The following is a 27,286-nucleotide window of genomic DNA, read 5'->3' on the forward strand; positions in this document are numbered from 1 at the left end:
AGCAGAGTGGTACCTTGGGATCCTTACATACCAAAAACTCTGAAAGCCTTACATACCCAAAACTCTGAAAGCCTTGCATCAGTCGTCTCTTATTTGTCCTCCAGAGATGATCTGGGGACTTCAAGTAGACTCATTGAACTGACCCAATTCCCAAAGGAAAATGGAGTCCCTGAAGGGATCTCAGATAAATTTGCATGCGTTAATTCTCCTATATTTCTTCCAGCCATGTCTCCTTTACCTCAGTAAAGTGCTGAACTGGTCTTAAAGATAGACCTCTTTTTTTTTTTTTTTTTTTTTTTTTTGACTTCCCCAGGTTGTGGGATTTGAAAGATTCTGGCTTCAGCAGAACAAAGGGGACTAAAGAACTCCTGTATCCAGACACACTTGAGGTTATATCTGCCTGGGATGGATGGATGGAAAGAAGAGTATTGTCTGCTAGCAGATGTGGAGGGGCTGATGATGTGGGTCTGCGTTCCCAAATCAAGATAATAGGTGCCATTCTGAACAAAGAGCTGGTTGTGGACAGGGAAAGCCATCCTAGTCTAGGATGCAAGGAGAGTGTATGGAGAGCTGCTGGAACACGCTTGGAGGTTTAGACTGAAACATTGAATCTGGATGAAATGCTAAAGTTCATTATTCATCCCAAGAGGCCTGCTTGAAGACCTTCAAGTGGTTACCAGTTTTGCATCCTCCACAAGAGACAATTTGTTCACCTGGTTCTGAAAACCCACTCTGTGAAGGCTGAGCCCCTGGGTCTGAACAAGCTGCACTTGACCTTCATGGGAAAAATGAAGGTTCTTCAACGAAGAAAGTGACAGGGGCCAACAAGCCCCTCAGAGCATTTAAGAGAAGTCTTAGGGATTCTTGAGATTGAGCCTAAAAGCTTGTGGTTTTGCAAAGGCATAGAAGGAGCCAGATACCAACAGAATATGGAAGTGCACTGGCTGCAGCCCTGTTTCTCCAGGAATTCATGCTGGTCCAGCCACCCCGGTGTAGCCTCAGTGACAGTGGGTCCTTTGGAAGTTCAAGCAGCTTCACTACACTCTGTGTTTAAAATAAGGTGAAAGCAATCCCAGCCATGCCAATTGCTTATGAGGTAGTCCTCAGTGGGTCTGGAGCTCTGTCTCTTCTGTCTGGGAGCAAATGAGTGGTTTACCTTAACCTGCAGGTGTTCAGGAAAGATGATGCCGGGAACAGGTTAATGGGATCGTGGAAAAGAAGAAACAGATGGACAGCTTCTCTTTGTACAAAAGGTGCCTTCCTCACACCTTTTGCTGAGTGAAAAGTTTCCACCAGAGAACCCACCTCCATTACCACCAGGGAAATGTTGTCCGTTCCTATTCAGAAATAGATACTTCCTTCCATCACCTGTCTTTCTAAATTCTACAGAGAATAGTCCAATAGTAGCCACTTTTCTTGCTGCACTGAACAAGCAAGTATGGTTTTTAAAATATTTTTAAACCTTTTTCAATAAATTCTGTTCTGTTTACCTTTGGTTATCATAAGAGTATTATGAAAAAGAGCTAAGTTCATTTTTTTAGAACAACAGCAGTGTCAAAAAAGTTGTTAGTTGTGGACTCCAAATATTTCTCCAGTTAGGAAAATAAATAATCCTAAAGACATGTTTACATGTAGGGGAAACAATGAGACACGAGAGATTACTTTGAATTAAATAGTGTCTGAACACAAGAATCTATAGGAGTGGAAAGGGATTTAGGTATATATTAATGTGTCATTGTTAATGTTTGGGAGAACAGAATTTGCAGCCATTTAAAGGGCATATTTGGGTTAGTAATTTGCAGAATATGGTTAATTTTTCTGTTGCTTCCAAAACACAGTCTACAATTTACACGGACAACATAGTAATTATGTGGCTTTATCTATAATCTCAGTTTTTTACACAATTATGGCTACTTTCTTCATTAAAAAGTATGTCACTTGTAAAAGGCTGTAGACCATCACTCACACACACTGTTTGTGAGTGTTCATAAGCACACATAGTACCAATGATGATGGGTCAGATTTTGAAAGGAATTTGTGTGCCTCAGGTGCTGACAAGCACTTAATGCAGGACAAATATCTACCCTGCTTAGACCCCGAACTTACCTCAGAAGTGGATGGGTAGGCGTCAATCGAAAACTGGTGAGAAGAGGGCTTGTTTTGATATCTAGTGGCAAGGACGTCCACACAGGAACTTCTAGTCCTGCGCCCCAAGTTCAGCACTGGAGGAGTCCACATTGTGTGCACTAATTCTCCAGCTTGTACCAAGAACCTCCTCAGCGATACTTAAAGAGCGATTTAACCTAAGGCCAGCTGTGATTACAGTCAATACAACAGCTGCCTCTTTTGCAGCCCTGCTCCTGCTTTGGCTCAGCCAGGAAACTCTGTGGAGTGCAGTAAATGCCTCCAGGCCTCTAGAGCATTTTGTATATATAAAGAATTCTGAAAAAAAAAAAAAAAGCTGATTCCAAACTAATTCAAAACCACAGGAAAACAATCTAATATGTATAGGAGTTGGAGGACTACAATGTCTGCAATACAGATACAGTATCACCAATTAAAAATCAATTCATGCCCTTTCTTAGTTTATAGGTGTTCCTCTACACCAAGATCATCTGACCTATTTCAACATGATTTACTGAAGAAGGACACCTCCTTTTACACCCTTCCCAGCTCTAGAAATAGTTCAAACATAATCCTCCCCACAAGCCAAAAGAGATAAAGAGAACTCCCGGCTTGCCGAGTTGTTGCCAGCAATCAGTAGCTGGCTCGACTTGGCAGTCAATGCAATTGTTACATGAACTCCCTTTTTAGCACATCCCCAGCTCCAGCATTACCCTGCTAATGACATTAGAAGGTTGCACGTTTACCATGTTTTTCTCCGCAGTAATTATGTTTCAAAGCACACAATTTCACAACCAGGACTGGTGGATCCATCCCTGCTGTTGATCCTGGGATCCACTTTCAAAACCAGTATAATAAAGATCCAGTAAGTCAGCTGTACTAAGGGATCCTCTTAGAACAACATACACACAGCTGCCTTAGGACTGAAATCCTAGGTGTTTCTGAAAACGTTACCACAGAAGAAGGACTGTGCCCTGGATTCGAAACTTCAGAAAGAAGGATCTGCATTCACATAACTTTCCTCAATTACTTTAGTGTCTCCTAAAAAATGAACTGAACAAGCCTACTTGTCAGTAGGTGCATTTTCAGGGAAAATTCAAACTGGACAGCAGTGTTTCTGCTCAGGTCAGTCTTTTCTGGTGGTAATATTGCAAAATGTCTCTGAAAGAATAAGGTTGTTTATTTTTTTTTTCTCCAGAACAGTCACTGCAGGCCTTAAGGTTATTGTGGTTGGCATTTACAAAGACTTTATTTTTAAAACAGTGCCACAAGCTATTATACACTCTCCTATGGCTGAGGGCTGGACTGTGCTAAAAAAAGGACCTATGTTAGTGATAAAATAGTGACTGAATGTGCCAGTGGTTTAACCTTGTCATCGGAATAATACAGTCTTTTTAAAACTATTTAAAAGTGGCTGTGGGTTGGATGCTTCTCTAAAGTATACTGCAGCATTGGTCTGAAACTCAAAAAAAGGACTAACTTCTCTCCCTGATGGGAGCATGGGACAGCAGTCAATCAGATCTACAATGTGCCTTTGGATTTCACTGATGCAAGTCAAAACAAGGAAAAAATCCTCCTTTTTTTTTTTTTTTAAACCTTCAGCAGGAATTTTGTAATTTATCGCAGTCATGCCCAGAGACATTGCTGTTCAGTGTGTAACATACAGCTATGCTAAAGCCCCTGGGCTGGGGTGAGCATTGGCGGCCACGTGCATATGGTGTCCAGGCCAACCTCACTCTCCTGAGGGTATTTTGTATTGGAGTTTTCAACACAACCTCCTTATTCATTGCTAGATGCTTTCATTTTTCTCCTGCGACAAATGTGATCCCAAAGTACAGTGGAAGAAAGAGAGCTTCACGAGAGCTCAGCTCTTGCTGTGGAGGAGGTTCAGACATCCAGCGTGTTTCTGCAGAGACACAACTAGACACAGTCTGGTTCGGTGTCCTTATCACTTGGAGAAAACTACAAGACATTGGTAGGTTGTTGATAGATTAATTCTCAACACAGCCAGCCAGAAAAAATTATCCGGAGAAGGTGGTCCTCTGGCACCATAAATCCAAAGTGAAAGGAAAACCAGGACCAGAGTGAATATCACTACAAGATGGGATGTTTTACCAAGTCCATTCTCACCCTGTTTGTTGAAACCAGACAAAAAGTAAGGAGTAGGAAACAGCCAACAAGTATCTACAATGTCTGTTTTCAAAGTACCAGCTCTAAATCAAGGACTGGCAGTGCCCATTTCACAGAGGTGTTTCCATACCCAGTAGGGAAACATCATGCTTGCTGGAGAACTTTCTATCCACAGGGTCTCATGAAAATGCCCAGAATAAGTGAAGAAATAATTTTTATCCTAATTTCAGATGAAGTAGTTTTACTGGTTTTTAAACCCACTTCCTTCTGTCAGGCTACCTGACGTCCCTGTGGGAATCTTGCCTCAGAGGCAGCAGATGTATTCATTTGGGACACTATTTTGCCAGTGTGCTACTTTACATAAAGTATAGAGATGGTTCCTATATTTTGAAGTATTTAAATATTTTGATGTTGTAGTAACCATGGTGGAGCCAAAATGATCTAAGGATGTGAATAAGGATAAGTTTGTAGGAAGAGAAATTATTAATTGGCACAAGTAAAGCAATCACCTGTCTCTGTGAACCTTGCTCTGTTGAAAGACTTTAACTTTTGAGTTGTTCCCATATGTACATCTCAGCCATAATGTGGCCTCAGAAAGAAGTCTATAGAGCTATCGAGTGACACAGCGACAAAACTGCACTGATTTCCCTCTGACTTAAGCCACATTGTCTTCCAGAGCACCCTACAAAGCATCATCTGGGATTGGCTTTTTCTCCTGCTACTAGTTTGTACCACGAGGTTAAGAAAGTTCCATGAAGGTGCCCAGAGCCCTAAGGAAACCACTCCTAAATAAAGCAGGTCTGCAGATCTTCTAAATGTCACCCGCACTGATGTTAATTAATTTCAAGTGTGGCATTCTTTGTTTTCTCCATTTGTGCTATTTCATTTTAGTGGAAATCAGTGTGTTTCTTTCTTTCGGCCTCCCATGACATTCAACTCATTGCTGGTTGGCAGCTACATGACACGTACCTCTGTGGTACAACACAAGAACTTTTTATAAGAGACCAAGATCATATTTCATGTCAGGGAGTTACCTGCACACAGGGAGTCATCAGCCAGACACGCTGGAGGAATTGGACATATGCGGTTATGCTGTACAGGGAATTTCTTCTCCACCTGCACCATTAAGGCAGATTCAAGGGACTTCATCCTTTGGTCACCTGGCAATATGAGGATCAAAGAGGAAGACAGTGTTCTCCAATTACATCTCTCAGTCCTCCTTTGTCCCTACACTGAAAAATAACCAGAGATCACAGTTCTTAGGGACTTGCAACCAGGTTTGTGCCCTTGTGCCACTAAGGGGCAGTTTCACACAGAAAATGCTTTTGTGCACCTTGTTCCCAGTGAGTTTTGATACGTCTTCCTTTGTCTGTGCCCTTCAGTAATCCTTGGATGCTTAAAAAATTAACTGCATCATGAGCTCTTTGGTATCATCTATCTTGCTAATCGCTGTGACGAGGTGTCCTCAACCTCACTTCTTAGATGTGTCCTTCTTAGATGTGTTCCACAATCCTCCTGTCTGATTCCCACAGTGCTGCAAAGTAAACCGGCAGGGATGGGTACAGCGATTTATGGAGAGCTGCTAGGAGGATGAGAACTATTGGCAAGTGCCTAAGCAAGTCTGCTTCAGTGGGAGACCAGAGACAGTGAAACTGAGCAAGTGGCTGACTTTAAGACCTCCTGGCTTAAAATACCACAGGAATGTACAAGGTCTTAGCTGGTATGTTAAGAGGCAGAAGATAGGAACATGTTTGCAACAAGAAAAGCAGATGTTATCTCACTCCAGAAAAAACACTGAAAAGAGATAATACAACGCCTACATGCACTGTAACTACTTTTGCTTTTTGAACCTCTCTTCAAGACTTCTGTTGCCCTCAGTGAGCTTTGGATCAGCTTCCTAGATAAGGAGGCAAATCACCAGCGCACAAGGAGAAAGAAAAGGGAATATTAGGACACATGACATTCTTAGAAGTTTAAATACTGGGAAAAAAAAATATCTGTTTTAAGTGATTGCACGGACAGCAAACTAGACGTGAGCCTTTCCTGGAATGGCAACCACAATTCCTCATTTGTATGTGCCTTCCTGAACTTTGGAATTGTCCCTGTCTAGATCTGAGCTGTACAGCCCAAATAAATTTTCTTTTGCTGGGACCCAATGGTTACATTGGAAACATGTTCACGTAGCACTGAAATTGAGGAGTAGAGTGTATCATCTTTGAACTGATAGGGAGATTGGAATCTGCAGGCTGCCTCTGTCTGATAAATACATATCCAAGCAGCATTTAGACTAAGGGGATTGAGGGAATCCTGTGAGGTCAAGTTTTGGCATGAAAGGCTACGATAGATCTTTTTCCTCTTTTATCCTCTACCTGCCTGTGTATTTATAAAATGAAGAGACCAAGTGGAAAAATATCAGGGACCCACAGACAATCACAATTTCTCTGTGCTGACTAAAGGAAACTTTGGCTCTTCCAACCAGATGCAGCAGCCTCAAGCTTGCTTGATGTTGTGCCATCAAGTCAAACCAACCTCAGGCAAGACCTTTCATCAGTAGGGTGAAGATACTGATGCTGAGATCACTCCTGTGGAAGCCTACCTGATCAGTACCATGGCACTGAGCTGGAAACCCTCTAATATTCAGTGAAAACATGCTGCAAATGGCAGCAGTGAAGAATGGGAGAACTTTGCACCATCCAGCTTCTGCTCAGATCCACTTACTTGCATGCAATAAGTGGGGCTAATTTCTGTGGGATTTGTTGATAAGCCTGGGCTTCACTGGGGAGAAAAGGGAAGGGTGATAAACGAATGAACTTTTAACCTGAACAGTTACATCAGCCTTTCCATGTTGAAGTCAAGTCCCGCATACCTCAGCCTGAGGGAAGATACTGTTTTTCATGGCAACATCTATGTTTCGAGAAGTATTTTCTTTCCTTTTGAAGTAAAAACAAATCTACAGTATTTTTGCAAGACCAAGGTAGGATGTACAACCTCCCATCACTGTGGGCTCTGATGCAGACCAAAGTTCACCAGCACATGGGACAGGGACTGGCGCCACCGCCCAGGGAAGTGCCGAAGCCCAGCACCAGTCAGCAAGGTGTGTTCTGTTTCCTTTGCCTGGGCAAAGAATCTTCCCAGCAAAACACAGTAGCATCTTAAGTGAAAAGAAAAAAAAAAAAAAAGTTTGGGAAAAATATTTTGGCTGTTCTGTAAAAGTTACTTTGAACTTCCAGAGACAGTATCATAGGGACATTGATTCCAATTTGTATTTTTGGTTCTATACTTCTGTATTATCATCAGAGTAATTTACTAGAAACAGGAGAAAAGGTTTTTTGGACTGCGAAAGACTGAATTAATCTTCTTTCTCTTTACCTCTTGACACACTGTAACACCCATATTCAATTGTGAAATGTTAAAATGCTTTTGTAATTTGTTTGTATTTTACTTTTGGTTTTGTAAGTCCTTTGTTTTAGATTATCTTCTGACTCACAGAATTTGCATGTCTGCCATAGCGCTCTCTGCATGGCTAATAAGCAGCCTCTAAAGAGTCATGAGAAATTCCATGGAAAGAAACAGGAGAAATGTACTGTGAATAGCCAATTAAATTAACATTAAAGAGATGGATTAGAAGAGTTTGATTTTTTTAAAAATAATGGGTCTTCTTTGCATAGCTTATTGAGGATGTCTCTAGCAGGTTTTAGTGGGTTTTGTATTTTCCATGGCCTCTTGCATATCTGATGATAATTGATTTTTTATATATATATATGAATGCATGGAAATTGAAGTGAACATGCACAAATTAATATATATTAAGATTTTGACAGCCATTAAGAAAATATCTGGTTACAGTCGGTTCATTGAGAGGCATTTAGAGTCACTCTTTCTTCAAACAGAGCATCTGCATTGGGAGTGTGACCTAACTTGAAGCTCACAGAGACTGAGGAATTATTCCATTTACTAACATGGAGTTTGAAGCCATCATACTCTTTGTTTTCCTGTTCTCTACCACTCTTACACTGGATTTTGACTCTATGAAACCACCATTTCTGGTGTCTCCAAAACAGTGTTGACTGCAGTAAATTCCTTCAGCAAATGGCAAGGTACTCCAAATCGTTGCATAAATCCATTGTTATTATACCTAAATTCTGATCTTATCTTTCCAGACATTTGAGTTTGGAAATTTTTATTCTCCTGCCTGCTCCAGCTACTTGCTGATTGTTTGTTTCGATGGCTACCTCTTCTGTTGTGTTGTTAAAGATTGTCCCCCTAGCTGAAGACTAACCAATAGTTTATCTCTTGCTACCATACACTTTCTCAAACAGCCTGGGGAAAAGGTCCTACAGTCTGAAAGCAAAGACAAGTCAAGAGCATCCTGACATAACCAGTCTGTGGTTTTTGACCTGATGGGAACAACGCCTGATGACCATGTTGAAATCTTGTTTAAACCCATTTAGGTTGTTTTGTGAGAGGCTGAAGGGACATGGCCATGTCTGCTGCTTCAGGAGGCAGAGGCAACAACAAGAACTCCAAGGACACAGCGTCTCCTCACATGCCTGATTGACAGGTCTGTTTTCTGCATTTTCATACACTGTACAAATATTTTAGCAGACCTGGGACTTATTCTTGCACAGAAAAATAATTATGAACACCATACTATTGATGTAGATTTTAAAAGGCATGACTGGGACCCTATTAGCTTCACTAGATTATCTTTACATGAATGTTCAGTAATTAAATCTTAAAAATAGAGAGCAGAATAAACACAATCAAAAATCTGAACGCAATCAAAAATGCTAATTTGAGTCAAGTAGATGTCTATATCCATGGCAACATCATTAGCTGGTTTTGATTGGAGAAAAACAGTGGGAAAACATTCTACTTTTTACAGAAACCACATAGTGTGGTTCTACTTTAAAGCACTGTTTCATTGCTAAATTAACTGGAAACTGGAATTTGGCAAGCACATGTAGAAGAACCAAAAACAAGGGGGAAAGAAGATCCCTTTTTCTTGACTGATGGTAAGATTCTTTTAATGCTCTTTTCAGTTCAGAGAACAAAATAATGTTCATCCCAGAAACCCACCTGAGCCTCCTCTGACTGGGATACTTTGCGAGTCTCCATTCTGCATAGTGGAAGAATGAATCACTGAGTGTTTTGAGATTTTACAGCCTGGCTGGCCGCAAAAATCCCCACCAGGACTGAATGCATATGTCCCACCAAGGAGAGAGGACACCCTCAACAAGATGTTCCAAACACCTCTTGTCCTACTTCGTTCTAATCAATAGACATAGCAGAAACTGCATGCTCCCATGACTCTCAGTCAATAACAACAACAATGTATTTCCCAACTGCATAAAGGTTTGGAAAGGTCGTGAATAAGTGAGGAAAATACCAAAGCTCTAGTGGCACGCTTGATGCTTGACTGAAGGACTTATAGCTGAGCCTGTAAAGAAATGCCACCAAATGCCCACAATCACAAAAGTGACCAGACAGAGCTAAAGCTGAAACATTCCTAGCCCTGAACTTGTTGGTATTCTGATACACACTGATAAAGCTGATCTCACAGGAGCTCTAACTCACAAGTACAGCATATTTTTTGACCCATTTCTTTTCTTACTAGCCCTTAATAATTGTGGATAAAAGCTGTGCTTTCCTTCTCATATATGAGTTGAGCAAAGAGCACATAAAACAGGGTATTAAAAGTAGAAATATCTTTTAACATGAATTTTAAAGGTTGTAGCACTGAGCAGACTTGCAAATGAATGTCAGTATTAATTACACTACAGTTGCTTGAAATAACTGGTGGCCAAGTAAAAAACAGCAGGCTGAGGAAATAGCATGTCTTCACGGTTGGAGAGTAGTAACAATCCCAGCACACATCCATTTGTGATTGCTACACTGCACACATCTTGAGCAGTTTGGCCATCCTTGAACTACCCTAAGACTGCATTGGTGTCTACCTGAAGTTTTCTGGATATGTCACTGGACTTTTAGGCAGCATACTAAATAATCATATAACAAGATGAAAGACAGCTTACTTATAACTTCCGTAGCAAGATCATGATTTTCTTTTCTATGTAGACCAACATAAAGTTAAGAACTGCCCTAAAATGCTGTGGTATTAAAAACTTCACCAACTAATTACCTATAGTTTAAACATACTGAGCCTGAGAAGCAAGGGAGCTGTCTGAAGGCAAAGGAGAGACTGACGGAAACTAATTTCCTCTCTCAAACACATACTCTGTCCCATGGACCATAATAACCAAAGCCTGGGGTTTTCAGCACTAGAACACATTCCTTTTCTATATAACAACCCTGGCAAGTGGGAAAATTACATTAAAACATACACCAGCAAATGGCCTCCTAAAGGCACCTTCTGCAAGTAGGGACCAGTTCCTAGTTGCGCTATTAGCACTTGCACAGGCTTCCATACATGTTCTTCAAAAGTGTAGTCAGAACACAGAGTATTTCCACATGTACGTGTCTAAGAAAACAAGTTGTGGTTGGCTACATCAGACAAAAATACATTAAGAAATGAAGAAAGGCTTTCCTTTGAGCACTACTTCAGTCTCCCCGCTGGGAAGATGGAAGGTGCTCCAAGGCTCAGTTCCATCATTCGCACTCTTGCCAGGCATAACATACCACAGGGAGACTGCAGTTGTGTTCTGCCAAGGAGAGCAAACTCCCGCTAGACTAAAGGAACAAGAACAAAATCTCACAGGATTGTTTAGTGATAAGAGAAACGGTGAATTTTTGGCTTCAAATTCACAAGATCGTGGAGACCCAGCAAAAAAACAACGCCTGTTATGGAGAAAGTTTTAATGCTTTTTAGTTTACTAGCAAAAGATGTGCCACAGCAAACGCAAGTCCAAGCCCTGTCACATCTGCCTGCGGCTGGGTGGCGTGGCACGGCACGGGGAAGGCAGGGACAGATGAGGAACCAGGCGCTGCACGCCTGGTTGCAGACACTGGGCAGTGCCCCGTGCCCAGCTGCTCACCAGAGCCTGCAAGAGCCAGCTGTGGAAGAGCAAACCATCCCAGAGCCCACAAAGCAGCTGATGGCCTACCACTAGAATGAAGATACGTTCTCTGAGCTGCCAACAGGGCGTTACAACCACCAAAGCATTTCCCTTTTCACAGGACAGATATTTCTTTCTGGGTAGACCCTAAAAACCAACCATCAAACCCTGCCCCAATTAAGTCAACAAGAGCTTTGCCATGAGCCTGCAGGACACAGGCTTCAGTCCCACAGGAACTCTTCCCTAATCAGTTTGGAAAGTTTCCAGTACAGTCCCTAAAAAAGAAGAAGGGGAAGGGGCTTAAAGCCAATGCACCACAGTCATTTCCAGCACTGGTTGTGATAACATAAGCTAGTGCTTCTCTCCCCACTCCACCATTTTAACGTTGCCTCTGCAAAGGTACTAAACAAGACGGCCATGAGCCAACAGGACACTTAAAGATGTGCTTTTCTTTAAGGAGACAAGTAAATCCTCTTGAGTGTTGAATGTTCTGCTTTCCTGACCTGGAGCCAAAGTGCTCCATTCCTTCCCAGGTCTTAAGGTCAGCATCAAACAAGTCTCTCCTGGTAATGCTACACAAAGCCCGTTAGAGAAGTCTGCAAATACTTCCACCAACCACATGTATTATCTCGTTCTCCTCCACAGACATGAATGGGTCAGTTCGGGATATTCTGTTTCAAGCTCTTTCTATTTTATGCCTACACTTGATGACTTTGATCCAAGCACTTTGTTGCACGGAGAACACAGGGATTCAAAATGAACAGCATCGAGGATTCATTACCCCTAGTAATAGTATTAACCCTGTAGCTATTGTGTATTGGCATTTACATTATCCCCATTGTGTTCTCTGGCTGGCATTTTCTCCGCTATGTTTTGGTTTTCAGCCCTCCATCACTTCTCTCATCCAACTGGAACAGCTTCTCTCATCCAAGTGCAAGAGACGCCAAAAGGACTTAGAAAACACTCTTCGGGTTCCATATAATAAAGCAAACCACAGGAATGGTCTATTAGCATTAAAGAAACAGAATCATTGAAACACAGGATAAAGATAAACATGCCAGCAATGTGAGTCAAGCAAGCATACCACCCCAACATCACTTTTTAATAGCCTGACTTTGTAAGCTACAAATAAACCTTGGATTATGTACACCATACAACATGCCATACTGTATTGTTTATTCAGTGCAGCTCTCTTTTCTCTGTTCACTTCTTCTCTATCCCCAAGTATGCCTGGCACACTCCAACAAAACAAAGCAAATCAAACCTGTATCCTCAGGCTAAAAGAAGAACCAATAGCTCTCTGTCAACTTAATTCTGCCAAAACAGGAGAGTATTTTATTCATCCTCCCAGCTGGCACCACTGTCATTTCACCAATTAACCAGCCACCTCTGTATCTTATAGGATTTCAGTCTCTCACTAAAGCAGCTTTTCTAAGCACACTTACTTGTTTGACATCAAAGTCAAAATTCCATCTCTTTATAGGTCTCAAAGAGTGTCCAAAAGCAATTGACAATGATCCAGTTCCTGATATTCCCCAGTGCCTTTGAAATATTACATTGCCAGGTTCCTGTACTCAACTGCCAGTCAAGTGTCACAGCCAATACCACTAAAACTCACAAGTTTGAGTGCCCAACAGGTGACGAACACACCCACTACCTCTGTGTCCTCAAACTGCTGATGTGCCCAGAGGGTTAAAAGACGCTTGAGGGATCTATCTTAAGACTATTTCTGTCCATAGGATCAGGATCTTTCCGAACAAATAAACACCTTTTGTCTTTACCTCAGATATCTAATGATGAATCAGCGGAGCTGGGTGAAGAAACGGTGAAAAGCTCAGTGTACCAGGTTAGAAGGTAAGAGGAAGACTCATAGGAGGCTCCACATAGCATGAGAAAGGGGATGCTGTAGTTTCATAGATCTACGCTTTTCAGGCAATTCCAGAGAAATTGGCTGGGAAGCAGCTTGCACAGCTCACATAGATATAGAGCGAGATCTACTGACATCAGTAACAACCTTTTCATCTGTCTCAGTGCAGTTTGGAATCAAACCCGCAATGAAAGAAGACGCCATGCATGAAGGGGAGGGATGTTTTGGAGAAGAATATTTTTTTGGCCATCAGCAGAAGTATTCCCAGCTTCTGGTGTATTTCCTTCCTCTCCTCAGACCAGCCCACTTGCATGCAGCTGGCTGTTGGAGAAGAATTTCCTCTCGTTACATCAGATTTAGCACAGCTAACAGCATCGATCACTTTTCCATGTGAGGAGCAGCCATAGTTTCTGCAGGGAAGTTGCAAATACGTGTATTTGGCTACGTCTTTTGCAATGTTTTTACCAGTTCCACAGAATTTGGTCTGCACTTTATTTGTCACGTGAGATCGATGGGAGTCAGATAATCCATACTTTCTCCTTCCTCTGTTGCAAAATGGCAGCCCTGTCTCCCAACAGCTGAGACAGCAAGCCAGTAAATGTCCTATAGACACAGGTATAAGGAACTTCTTTTCGACACAGAGATGTTTCAAGACTCGTTGGGATGAGACCTTGCTGTCATCCATACCCCTGCAATTCCAGCATACACAGCTTTCCACACAGCTTTGCGGTGAGACCATATAGTGTCTGCTCCTTTCAGTGACACCATAGGCACAAGGGGTTATTTGCCATTTCATCTGCCTTCCAGAAAGCCTTCCACAGAAGCGTGAGAGCTGGAGGGAAACCTCTCTGCAGTTCTTTACTCCACCCCCTTGCAGAGCAGCCTGTTTACCCACATTGAACGCATACCAAGCCTTACAGATGAGTATCTCCAATGATGATGAAGTCAGCACCTTACTCAGCGGAGTGTCCCCGTGTCCAATGCTGGGTTTGTGGTATTTTTTTTAAGTTATGCAATCACAGAAACATGCATGCACGAAGACAGGGATACAAGCCACCTTTCTCCTGCTTTCACCACTGCTTACTGAAACATAAACGTAACTGCAGGCAACCTCATAAATTCAAGCTCCTGGACGACAGCATTTTCAAAAATCTGTAAGCTAGTTAGCTTTATTTTTAATGCTGGAGATCTAGATTAACAAACACCGTGGCAATGATGCCCTTTCAAGGGCAGCAGGCAGTTCAGACAGGTCCAGCTGACTTCCAGGTTGCCCAGTCTGAGAAGATGAATCCAATGGAGTAAGGAAACACTTCTAAAGAGGTGCAGCTAAACTCAAAGTGTCTACATCAGGCAAAATAGAAACAAGCTGGGGGTTTAGACACATCAGTAGCGATGAAGCCACACTTTCTAGGACGTGCATGATTCCAAAAGCAAATCTAGCCCACTCTATTTGAAGCTGAAGACTTTGAAAGACTTCAAAGCCCACACAGAGAACAAACTTCAGCGCTGGCCGGCCAAGCTCCTCTGTCTCCGTTGCTTCCCAAACCTGGTGAAGCTCTGAGCTCATGCAGTGAAGGGAGCAGGAGCCAACTGAGCACCAAGATACCTGAAGAGACAGAAAAGCCGTGTGTACATCACCCAACTTCCAACACTCAGCTCCGTGCTTAGCAAACTGGTCACCATCTGCCCCTTAAGACGGTTCCTGCAAGAGACTGATCCAGGATGGGAGTCATTCAGGAGCTCCAGATCTCCCTCTCTATGGACCCCCTTGCCTGTGACATTTTAAGAGCCCAGAGGCACCAGCTGCCTCACGTCATGCTTAAGGACATACAATGTGTGTTTTTCTCTTAACAACCCCAAGATACACAGTCAGTTGAAGAACTGTAAAACTAAAATAATATCGAACCAATCTTTCCATTTTTTACAACATTCCTTAGGATATACATATTTACAGCCATGTATGTCTTTCTTCTGGCTTCCTATAATGGGGGAATACTCCCAGCTCTCTCTGCCTCAAATCTACAGGTTTTAATTAAGAAAGCTTTTAGTATTTTTGCTGCCCCCCTCTGCATTCTCTCCCAATTTGTCAACTTTACTTTCATAACATTTGCGGTTGCAGATGACCAGCACCACACTAACTGCTGCTTGCAGTGTTTTTCCAAAAAGACCAGTTCAGGGATCTGTACACGTTGACTGTACTGACACGTATCTGCTTGCCCAATGCCCAGCTTGAGGAAACCCCAAGTCGTCATGGACACATCGCTACAGCCCTCTGTGGACCAACTTGTGAAAGATCCATGCTCTGTATGTCACAGTCTCTTGGGCAGCCTTCCAGCTTGAGAGGGTCCATTTCAAAATGAACAACAAAGGGACGATCTGGAATGGAATTTAAAGCTTTGAAATAAAACCCATGCAGCAGCCAATGGGCCACAGGATTCGTGAGCTATTTTATCTCTGAACCCTTGCCAGCAAGGGAACATGCACACGTGCCATAAGAATACCTTACGTCCTGGGAGTCTGAAGACACAGTAGGAGTCTGCAAGTCAGATGAGTACAACAGCTTTGAGAAAGAGTAATGAATCCCAACATGGGATAAAGGAAGAAATCCGACAGCTACCTGCCAGCTACAGCTGAATAGCTACTGCTTGAAAACCCATACATTCTTGCTGGGAAAACGTGAAGAGAATTCCAAAGAAAAGGTTTCCCTTTATTGTGGCTACGGTGCTTCCGATACTCAGGCAGGGAAATATTCAAAAGGGAAGGCTGTGGCTGATCAGCTGAGCCACATCTTGAGGATGTACAAAAATCTAAATCTACGTTATCCAGACCCCCATTCAGGTGTCTTATCTATGTTCCCACACCTGCCATCACTGAACAGCCACTGTTGAGGTAAAGAGGAGAATCTTTGAGGATGAAAGAGCTCATTGGTGAGTTCTGCAGTTGCAGACAAGAGTTTCAGGGAGGTATTTAGGTTTATTTTCCTGCCAGCCCTCTCTTCCTTCCCCTTTCTTCCAAATCTGGAAACATCAGACTACACAAGAAAGCTTTTGGCTTCTACTCGACGGCCTGCAATGCCGAACTAGGCACCCCGTGTTCTTGTCTGAGCTCTCACATACCTGATGTCCACAGAGGAACTGAGGCAGTGTCCATTTCTAGTGGCTTGGACAGACCGACACCTTGCACCAGCCTTTGGGTGCTTTGTTTTCACCACACAGCTGGATTTCCTCAAGTGGAGCAATTTCCAGGCCACCTTCTGGGAGTCACCCTGTCATTTCAGTTTGGGGAATACAGGTGGTGTAACCACTGTTGAGCACACCAGGTGTGTGCTGGAGGCCAGAGACACACCTATGAACTGATCCTTCTCTTAACAAGAAGGTGGGGGGAAGAGAAGCATTTGCCACCTTCTGGGGAGCAGGGACAAGCAGCAGCCTGTTTGGAATTGGTCCCTCACCAGCAGGGACTAAGAAGTACTAATAGACACAGCAGTTTCTTGCAAAGTACTCTGACTTCAGAGGACTTGGCATTGCCCTCCCCAGCTCTGGTGGGAGTTCACAGAAGACCAGGTGAAACAGTTCTGTTCCTGGGGTGTGACATACAACGTCTCAGGATGTCTCTGTCACTGTACAGGTTGCTCTTAATGAATGAGATTCTTCTTCCTTTACTCTACTGCTCTGAAATAGTAAAATAACCAGGGTGACATTTCAGAGTACCAGTATCTTGTCACAATAGACATGTAAAGGCAGCAAGATTCACAAGTCTTGAATATTACTTAGGTATATGCATATGGCTAAGCCATACATGCGATTACATTGATTGGAACCCAAATTCAAACACCTCCGGGGACTTTCTAACATTTAACTTGGGTCAGAGCACAGAGAGCTGTGATGTTCCCTTTGTGCCATCAAATCAGGCCCATTCATTAGTCCCTATTAACACACAATCCCCGGGTGCCATTAGCATGTTTCTATTGGCAATTTATTCACAGCAAAGGTTCACTCATTCTAATTGCTCAGGTTGTCTTTTTCAGAATTCTAAGAGTCGCTTCTGGGTACCAACAGTAGTTCAAAACCACAAGTAAATAAAATTAAAGATATAACATCTTAAGCACAGAAGTTGGAGTGTGACCCAAAGCTCACCCAAGTCAGGGAAACCACTATTTGTCTTCCACAATTGTCTTCCATGGGCTTTGGACCAGTTTCTTGAAGAACAAATTTTGCTACAGTGTCAGCCTTTTGTAGAGTTTGCTCAGTTATCTCATGCCCACTCTTATTTAACATTCTCCAGCCCTTTCCTGGATGAAACAGTTTGGTCCCATTAACTGGAATGATTCTCACCAGCAAGAACTCTTTCGGGCAGGGGCTACACACCAAAGTTGGCAGTGTCTAAAGAACAGTCCAGGAGGAGGGAAGAAGTAATTTCTAATAAGGGCACTTCCCCCTAAAGCTACAGCCAGTTAGACCACATCGGTACCAGTAGTTCATGTCCCATAGTGATCTCCATCTCTCTCTTTCTTCCATCTCTTTTAGAAAACTGCCTCCTTGTGTTCAATTTCTTGCAGGTGCCTGCAAGACTGAGGGGAGGAAGCATGACCCTGATTTTTCCTTATTATGTTTCAGAATGTTTTAACCTTCAAAGGTTAAATAGTGAAAGATCAGCCTACAAAGAGTTCACAGGGGTGACAGCCTCCCACATACAGAGGAGAAGGAAGTATTCTCATATGTTCCTCAGGCTCAGTAGCACAGCAGTCCCAAAAACAATGTCAGACTCAGCATAAATTTGCTGCACTGTGCAAAGTAGCAGTTCGTTGCGGGTTGAATCTGGTCTGCAGACTGTAAAATGCTGCAGTAGCTTAATTTTCAGAAGTTGTGGTGAAGACAACTCCAACATGGAAAACAGGCAGCAAAGGCAATAAGTGTGGCTGCACCTCCATGAACACAAGAGTACTATTCTCACCTCCACTCTACAGGGAAAAAAAAAAAAAAGAAAAAAAAAAGAAAGTCCAGTGATTCAGGAAAAGGCTGGGACTATTAATGAAGCCTTAATTTAATATCAGCAAAATTACATGACTCACCGGAACACTAATGAATCCATTTCCCAAGGTTTCATACGAAATGCTCTTTCATGTTCATGAATCTCTCCCATTTCACATACTGCAGATTTTTAAAGACCTCTTCATAAAAATACAGCTTCTACTTGATGACTGAAAGACAGTGGGAGCACTTCCTTTACTGACAGAAAAGCACAACACTAGACAGCAGCCAAGGAGATTTTAAAAGCCAAGAGCTCATGCAAAATTTTTCTTGAAATTCAGGGTGGTCCCCCTTAAACAAATCTTTGGCATTTTAACTCCAGTCCAGTGTGCTCACAACATTTTGCGGATCGACACGAACACAGAAATGGGTGCACAAAGTCACCTGCTGCTTTAGCATCCTATCACTGAAGGGGACAGAGATGAACTGCTTTCAAGTGATGGCATACAGCTTCTAATGACTTTGCTTTATTGCAAGTGCATTTAGCATGAGCTTCAAACTAAGTTAGACACCTACTTCTCAGTGAGCCCTGAGATCAGCACACCAAAGCAGAACCTCTACGGCCACCACAGCTGAGGCTGGAGACCATCCATGTCCACCTGCAGCAGCTCCTGACCTCTCAGAAGCGTAGTCAACATCAGAGTCCATCACCACAAGGATGGGGCCGGGCGACTTCCACAGCAGCAAGGAACACAGTGAGGGGCAAAGGAACAGCGGGATGGGAAGTCAGAGGGACTGCAAGGAGGGAGGGCAAGGTCTGCTGCTGTGAAGGACCAGCCATCTCCCGGGCAAGCAGTGCTGCTCTGCAGCCACTTCCATCTCTGCCTCAGCATCAGGCTCAGCTCTCCAGGAGTCTGGAATGAGCAGGTGAGGCCATAGGGCAACTTCTGCTCCTGGCAACTGCCCTGCTGAGGCATCAGCTGAGCTGGGTTTTGCCACAAGCTGAAAGCCTCTCTCTCAGACGTCAAATTTGGCACTTGTCCCTGAATTTTAGTGTAAGGCTGACATACACATATAAAATTAGATATCTATTTCACCAAAATTAAACCGAGCCTGAGGTAGCTTGGATAATTTTGAATAAAGCTTTTCAAAATAATAATTGTTACTTTTTTTACCCACTCACCATCTCACACCTTATCTTCAAGCAGTTGTGATTAGCCTATAGAACATTAGCCTGGCTTGTTTACTCAAGGTTGCTTCCAAGTCTCACGCTGAGCAAGAGCAATGTTGCCGAGGGCTTGAGCCAAACCTAGTGAAATCTATAAAAAAAGCTGCATCAGTTTTAATGGGCTTTGCAACAGGTCTCAGCTATTTCAAGAGTGAAAGTGCTCCGCTCCTACAGCCACAGCATTGGCAGAAGGAGGACAGCACATTGGCCAAATGGCACGAAGATGTAGGGACGTAGCCTGGGCCATGACCAGTGGATCTCAGCAGGAATTCCTAATTCCATAGTTAAAACTGGAGCTACTGCTCCAGTGTAGAGCCTGTCAGCAGAGGAATTATCACTGTCATGACACTAGAGCTATTATCTCAATGAGATTTTAAAGAGTGGAGTGGCTTACATGGTGCAGGCTCAGAGCCGTTGCTGTTTTCCCCAAGACTGCTGTAGAACCAATGCATTTAATTTCCACATTTCCTTATTGAGAGGGAAAAAAAACCCTGCATCTTTTCAGTCTAAGAACTGAGGCTTTGGCGATCATATCGTAGGTTAGCAGAGGGGAAAGGCCTTCTTAATCCTTCCTCCCTGTTGTCCCTCTGAGGCTGTAGTAGAAGCCCTTCCTTTGTTAGACAGCGAACATCTGCATGGGTGACAGCCATTGCTAGTGTCTCAGACACAAGAAAAGCCCCCAGCACGTTTTGCATCTTCTTAGAAAGAACAAAAACCAAGGAGGAAAATATACAGAGGCACAAGCTCAGAGGAGACTGGGCGTCCCTGGAGCTACTCTGCTTCCCAGAGAAACCAAACCCTCGTGTCCCAGGCAATCATGGGCACAGGTCTCCACTCCCTCTACTCAGGTAACTCAGGCATCACCCAACCCATCATAACGGGACCACATGCACTTGAAACAATTCCTACAGTGTACACATTTTAAAAAGTAGGAAACTACATTTTTCTCCCAGTCTCAGCCTTTAATATGGGTTGCCACGTTTCATCGACTCTTCTGCAGAAAAAGGTCTTGTTTATTCATCCGCTGGGTAGTGTTGCCTGATGTTATCCATCCTGCATAGGGACACACAATCAAAGGTATCTAAACATCCTCCAGTGCATCACTGAGCAGCACAGCCAACATCTGTGATTCTCTCTTAGTCTCAGCCCCCCAGAAGAACCGAGTTCACGGCATTTTCCTCTAGCAGGGTGGTTTTGTTGCACTTCTGGGTTTATTGATGCATCGAAAATGCACTGTGAGTCAAAACTTGCACAGCATGACGACTTATAGAGCAATGTGAGTGAGTAATTGCAATTCCCCAAAGTGCCCTGGAATGCACAGCACCCAGTGTGCATAAATCACTCCTAAGAGCAACTGGAATAAAGCCTGTGACAGGCAGTGCAGGTTCCTGAAATGTATCTGAAGTGCCCAGGAAGGCTTTGCAGTGACACAGCTCTCCCTGCATGGAAACAAGCACATCAGACCTCTGAGACTGGTCTTCCATTCCCCTTGATAGCTTTAAAAAATACCAAGACAAATCATATATTTTGCATTTAGTCTGTGCTGATGTAGAAAGAATAATTTTCTGGATTTCATTTTTTATTAAAGTATCTCCTCAAATATTTGTATCCATTCTTCTTATGTTATGGAGTATGGAATTCTCCTGCTGGCATATTTATTTTTCATAATGTCACTAAATACATATTGAAAACAGCACCAAAATAACCGGCTTCTTGAAGAGATTAGATATCAGAGGCGATGGGAAGTGTCAGAAGCAGGACCACTCCTTGGGCTACCCAGGAGGACTGAGTGTGGGTCAGAGAGCCAAGGCTGTTGTATTTTTGCTTCAAGATGCCCTTTCAGACCTAGCCCAAATTAAGAATGAGCCTCAAGCATCTGTCACTGAGCAATGAACTGGCAACGTACATTAGCTCACAGCAGAGAGGTGTCTATAGCACCAAGCGCAGAACAGTTTACACTGATTCATAACCTCTCTGTCTTCCAGCAGGCAAAAAAGGGTCTGCCGAAAAAACACCACACTCACGAGCACATCTGTTTTCCGCAGTTCTCTGCTACCTTGCTGCTGCTTAGTGAAGCCTCTAGTTCTGACATGCCAGGACATTTCGTAAGGAAGTGCTACTACAAGGTAAGACAGAGCAACAAAACTACCGGCACCCACTCAAAACACCGCAGCCTGACCCATCATTGGGTTTTACCACGGACTGCAGAGCACAACCACGGAAGCGCCGCTTTGGAACAGGACCAGTTCCTAACTAGTGCTCAAGGACAATGACATTACTTTTGTCCCTTCCCCAAAGGAAGCCCAAAGAAGCCAGACGGGAGACAACCATGCAGACACCAGTGGGACACAGGCTGGCCGAAACCAGCACCTGCCCCTTGATGGCACTGCAAGGGGTCAGCCAGTACCAGGGTGCCCAAGAGGAGCTGACAGGGCCACAGCCAGAGCTGCAACACGGCAGCCAGGGGTCCAGCCAAGAAACAGGCCCAGCAACAACCCAGTTCACAAACAGGCTGGGGCCCTGGGATGGCCTGAAATTGGCTCCCAAGCCCATGGTGTGGGTGTGGGCACAGGTGAAGCCAGTGGGGGCCAGTAAGACCCATTTGTGCCCTCAGGGTCTCCCTCAGGTCTCTTTTGTTGTTGCTGCTGACTGCAGGGGGTAGCTGGGCTCTGGTGCATGTCTCACCATGGGCCATGCAGCAGGAAAGGGCTTGTGCAGCTCTTCAGGCTGACCAGCCTCTGATGGTAGTGGGGTTGCTTCAAAGGGACCCCTCCTGCCCTAGGAGACACTTCTTGCTTTTCTCTCCACAGGAAAAAAATCACCTCTGCCTGACGTTTCAGCCTCTGGAGGAGAGGGAAATATGGGCTGTAGAGGAAACATTGACTGTACCCTGAACATATTTCACTGGCCTCACGGGAAGAGTAGCTTTGCCAGTTCACAGCATGTGGGATCACAGCCGACTTAAATCAGGTCCAGTTCAGAGTCACCCCTGACTAACCACAAGATCTCCAGGACTATTAGCTGGCCAGCCTTTTAAACAGCACTGCCTTTTGCTGGGTTACCTCTATTAGGGGCCTTAAATGGAGACAGCAGCTGATGCCAGTGTCAGTGGCCCAGACCCCAGCTGGGCTCTATTTCATTTGTAGGTGACCTGCAGCTCTGATGGTCAGGCCTAAGTGTCTCACAAGAGGCATTGAAATGAGGACATCACACTGCTTGCAGGACTAAAAGCTTAAAATCTTCTGATAGAAAGCATATGGGATAATGAATTCTAATTTTCTCATGCTCTGGACGACCCTGGAATAAAAGCAGCTCTGGCTTTCACGAGCAACTTTGCTTTACGTTTCACCTCCCTTGCACGCAGACCGAGAGCTTTTCATTTGAGCTATAGATCGGGTTTTTTCCTTCCATTAAACACTCTCGATACAGTCAGATTGCCGCACTTTGCCATTCCTCGGCTGCCCTGGGAAGGCGGGTGCTCCCCAGGGCCACTGCCCGCCCAGCGCAGCCCCGGAGCCGCCGGAGCCGCCGGAGCCGCCGGAGCCGCGTCCCGCAGCACAGACCGAAGCTGCCGCTGCTGCTGGAGCGACGCTGCGCTCTGCTGGGGAACCGCCGGCTCTGCCGCCCCTGCGGCCTCGGCCGCAGCTGCTGGGGCCTGGGTTGCTTTGGGGCGTGTTTCCCAAGGAAGCGATGCCTGCGTTCAAGAGGCGGCTGGGTAGGGATCATTGCTGCAACCATACATACGTGCACAATCACCTTGCAGCCGTTGCGTGCTCTGCAGCAGAGGTCAGACGCAGTTTTCACCATGTAGAAATATTCATCCTTTAATATAGTTCCAACACGCTGCTGGTTTGCCTCTCGTACATAAACACACACTGCAGACAAATGGTCCAACCCTTCTTTCTCGTCCCAAGAGCTTTATTCACTTGTTCTTGGATTCTCTGTCCCCTCTTGGCTCCCATCACAAGCAGGACCAGGTCTCTAACTTCTCCCAGCTGGGCTTCTGCTCTATCTGGACAGCCTTTGGTCCACCTCATCCTCCAACAGCTCCCACTACCTCTTTGGTTTTCAACATTTTAGCACTCAGGTAGTGTCCTGAGGCAAGGCAGGAGCCCCTGGACCATTCTCACTCTACTGCTCACCAGACCTGAGCATCTACAGTGATCTCCAGGGGGTTCGCTTCACAGGTGCCCACCGTTACTTGCTGTCAGTTATGTGGTACAGTTGGATCTTCTTGCTGAATAGGATGTTTCCCTTTCAAGCACTTCAGGCCTTTCATGATTTCTATATACCCCAGCAAAACTTCTCACTTTTCCTGCATTTGCTGTTTTCAGGTGATACCCCTGGAGGTTTAACATTTCCCTTTTTTCCCAGCAATTCCCTGGATAAGGTGCTGCACAGGTCAAGTCCAGGAGAAGATAAATCTTTCATGTGTTCAGGGAAAGAGTCTTGTGACTCTTGCTTTTACGCTCGCCTCTCCTTTCCTTGCACAGGAATGCAGGACTGGCCTGCAGCCAGTCCCTGTGCAGTGACGGGTTCTGCAGCACAAAGCTCCCGCTTCCCCATGTCTGGTTCCCTTTCCCCGGCCAGAAAGCCACTCTGCCCGTGTACCCTCTGTCAAGCTACCAGCCCTTATATCACCTGCACCATGTCCCTGAAAGGTGTCCCCTGCAGAAAAAGAGTCCAGGATTTTACTGGCAATGGTCGATGTCAAAGGACTAAGTTGCAGAGCCTGCAAATATCCTGAGGTGACTGCTGCTTAAACTGTTTTTTCCACGATTTCTGTCCCATGTTTGTTCCTTAGCATCTGCACCTAACACCCTGCTGTGGGTCTCTGCTCTTCTTCTACAAACTGAGATGGCCACAGCATGGCCCTGACTTTCCCATTTCCCCTCGCAGGCCATAAACTCAGCCACATAACTTTGAACCATCTGATGCTCTTCAGTGTTTGTTTGCTGTCTTTCTACCTCTATGTGGTCACTGCCTGCTCATGTGGTGCTCTTCCCCCATGCCACAACATTTTTCTTACTGGGATGAGGAGAGGAGGGGAGAGGAGAGGAGAGGAGAGGAGAGGAGAGGGAAGGCTTTGTCTCTCCAGTCTTCATGCTGTGCCACGTGCTGACACAACTGTCCAGTCTTTGGTGAATGCCACAGGATCCTCTGCTTTCAGGTACCTTGGGAAAGAAAATCTTTCCAGGCAGTAATGGCTTCATCAAGGCTTTTTGTTATGGGTGACTTCATGCAAAGGTCTTGGCTCCTACTTCTCAGCTGGTGTTCAACAAGCAGTGGTCCCATGCTAGAGTCTGATGGGTCTCGTAATGAACACCTTGTGGGAGCATGCTGGGATGTCTCCTGTCTTGGCCACCTCTGTGAAAGGGCTTCTTCTGCCCAAGGCTGCAGATGCACATGGTCAGCGAGTTAGGCCCCTGGAGACAGGGCTGCTTCCACTGCCCCAGGGAAGCCCAGCCCCACAACCCCAGATGTCTTCAGGTCCCTGAGATGAGCAAAAGCTGGTGGCACCCTTGCAGCAGTGACGCCTGACAGAGGGTGTGGGTGCAAGAAGGAAAACCTCTAATGCTAAATTGAGGCTCAAGGTGATCCCAGGCTGGACATAAGGGAAACACTGAAATGCCTCTTACTTACCTCTACCATTGATCCTTTCCTCGGTCACAGTGGGGAGTAAACACGCCTTTTTTGCAAATTGAACTTTTTCATCTCAAAAAAAGCTGGTCACAGAATTCACACTTTTTCTTGAGCAAAACAAGGTTAAATCTGGATTTTTGTGACTCTAGAGGTTTTTTTCTCAGGATGGACCTCCACAGAGCTGTCCGATCTGTCCAATTTGGGAGCAGTGATGAGTTTAACACTTGCCCAGAAGGGAGTCATGTGCCACTGGGAAGTACATCTAATATGGGGAAAAGTGACACTCTCAAATGAGTTAAAAAAATAGCCGTTTACTCAGTCAGATGTCAGAATGTGAAAAACTCACTCTGGGTCCTTACAGTGTTTGGATTTTTGCTAAAACCCATAGAGAAAACACACAAGAGTGCTGTTGCCAGAGCTTTCTGTCCAGGTGCACTGGCAGCTGTTCAACCCAGCAAGCGGGCACCATTGGCATTAACACTGATGGATGAAAAGCAACACACACGCAGAGATATCCACCCAAGCCAGAAAAATATGTTGTCCACAACTTGGGGCTCCTGCATACACAGATCCGCGGGTCAGCTTGCATGGTTTTCTGTGCCTGCTGCTCCAACCCCAGCTGAGCTGCAAACGTGGTGGGAGAATTCATGAGAGGATCCATACTGTTGCATTGGAGTAGGGAATGAAATCAGGGATAATTTGTTTTTCCTTCTTTAAAAAAAAAAAAAAAAAAAATCTCGTTTCCAAACTGTTGCTGCAAACAGTAACAGGTTCTGAGGCTTTTAAAGAGAAATTAAAAAAAAAAAAAAAAAAAAAGAACAAAAAGCTGTTTTGCTAACATGAGTATTGTTTTTTGGCATTTATAATGAAGTTAAGCTACTGAGTGTTTATCCATCTAGAAAAGAGTAATTTCCCCTGAAGTAACGCAGGGAACAGCATTTCAATAAACAGCAATTCATTGACATCACTAACACACTCTTGCTTTTCTGCTCACCTCCAAACCCCCCTCCTTCACCTGCCTTTGTCACACACATGAGGGGTGCTAAATCCTCATTCTCCAGCTGATGTAAACCACTTTGGGGCTGCATTTCTCAAAAGTGCTGACATGGATGTAGCGAGGTGGGAGAAAGGAGGGAGAGGGCAGAGGTGGAGATCCAGCCCCTTGCTAGAAGGTCTATTGGCCATGTGTGGGCTCCTCACCATGTCACCCAGCCTGAATGGTGGTCCCAAGAACCTCAGGAACATGCCATCAGTGCAAACTCCTCTTGGCTCTCCCTGGAGAAGGAGTACCAAGGTATTATCAGAACAAAAGCCCTTTGCTTGGGCACTCAAGTCTAAAAACTGTTTTCGAAGGATTCCATCTAAATGTTTTAGCCAAGAGTAACAAGCCTGTGGCATAAGGAAGGCTGGAGTTTCTGATTCCTGGACCCTCGTGTCTATTTTTAGCTCTGAAATCAAATAAACAATAAAAATCAAAACCAACCAGGCAAACAGAGAACCTGCCGAAAAATAGCAGTTGCGTTACTTTTGGCTTTCTTCCACAGGTAATAAGCTTTAAGTACTAACAACAACAAAATTAAAAGACACAGACAGAACAAATGAGTGATTAACTGTTTTTACAGGCTCGTCATCTGGGTGGTTAGGAAAACTTTACATTTTTACTACTCACTCCCAAAGAGCGACTGTTCTCTCAAAGGCAGGTGCTGGGTTTTCCTTTCAGATGCCTCTGATCTCTTGATGCACCTACACTGGTTTTCATGAAGCAGGAAAGGTACCAGCCTGGCTGTTCTTTTTACATTTATTTTAACCCATTCAGCAACATGATGAAAACTTTTGAGTTTCCAATAAATTAGAGTAAAGACAAAACAAAATAATTAGAAAGTCATCAAGCTGGAAGCTTGACATTTTTGTTCAGAATTTTAGACAGCAACTGACAATCCTTAGCAGATATTGCCCTCAGTAATAAGACCACTTTGAGTAACCAAGAAGCAGTTTTAAGTAGTTCAAAAATAAGAGAAAGAAAGAAAAAATTACATTTTCATTGTTGAACTTTCACAAGCAGTACAGGGAAGCATATTCCTGGTCAACATATTGGCCCAAAGCAATGATAAAATAAAGACAATATTAATAAACAAATATTTGCAAAATTTCAAGGGAAAAATACTTTTTCATACATATCTAATTAGGTTAGTCTATTCTGGCATGTACACTGTGTAAAAATATATATATATTTGATCACATTGTAAAAAAAATGGGTCATAATACCAATGTCTCAAGAAGCTTAATTTTGGCATTCTTTAATTTTTTA

This window comes from Caloenas nicobarica, chromosome 1, assembly GCF_036013445.1.
Source record: "Caloenas nicobarica isolate bCalNic1 chromosome 1, bCalNic1.hap1, whole genome shotgun sequence".
Classification (NCBI taxonomy): Eukaryota; Metazoa; Chordata; class Aves; order Columbiformes; family Columbidae; genus Caloenas; species Caloenas nicobarica.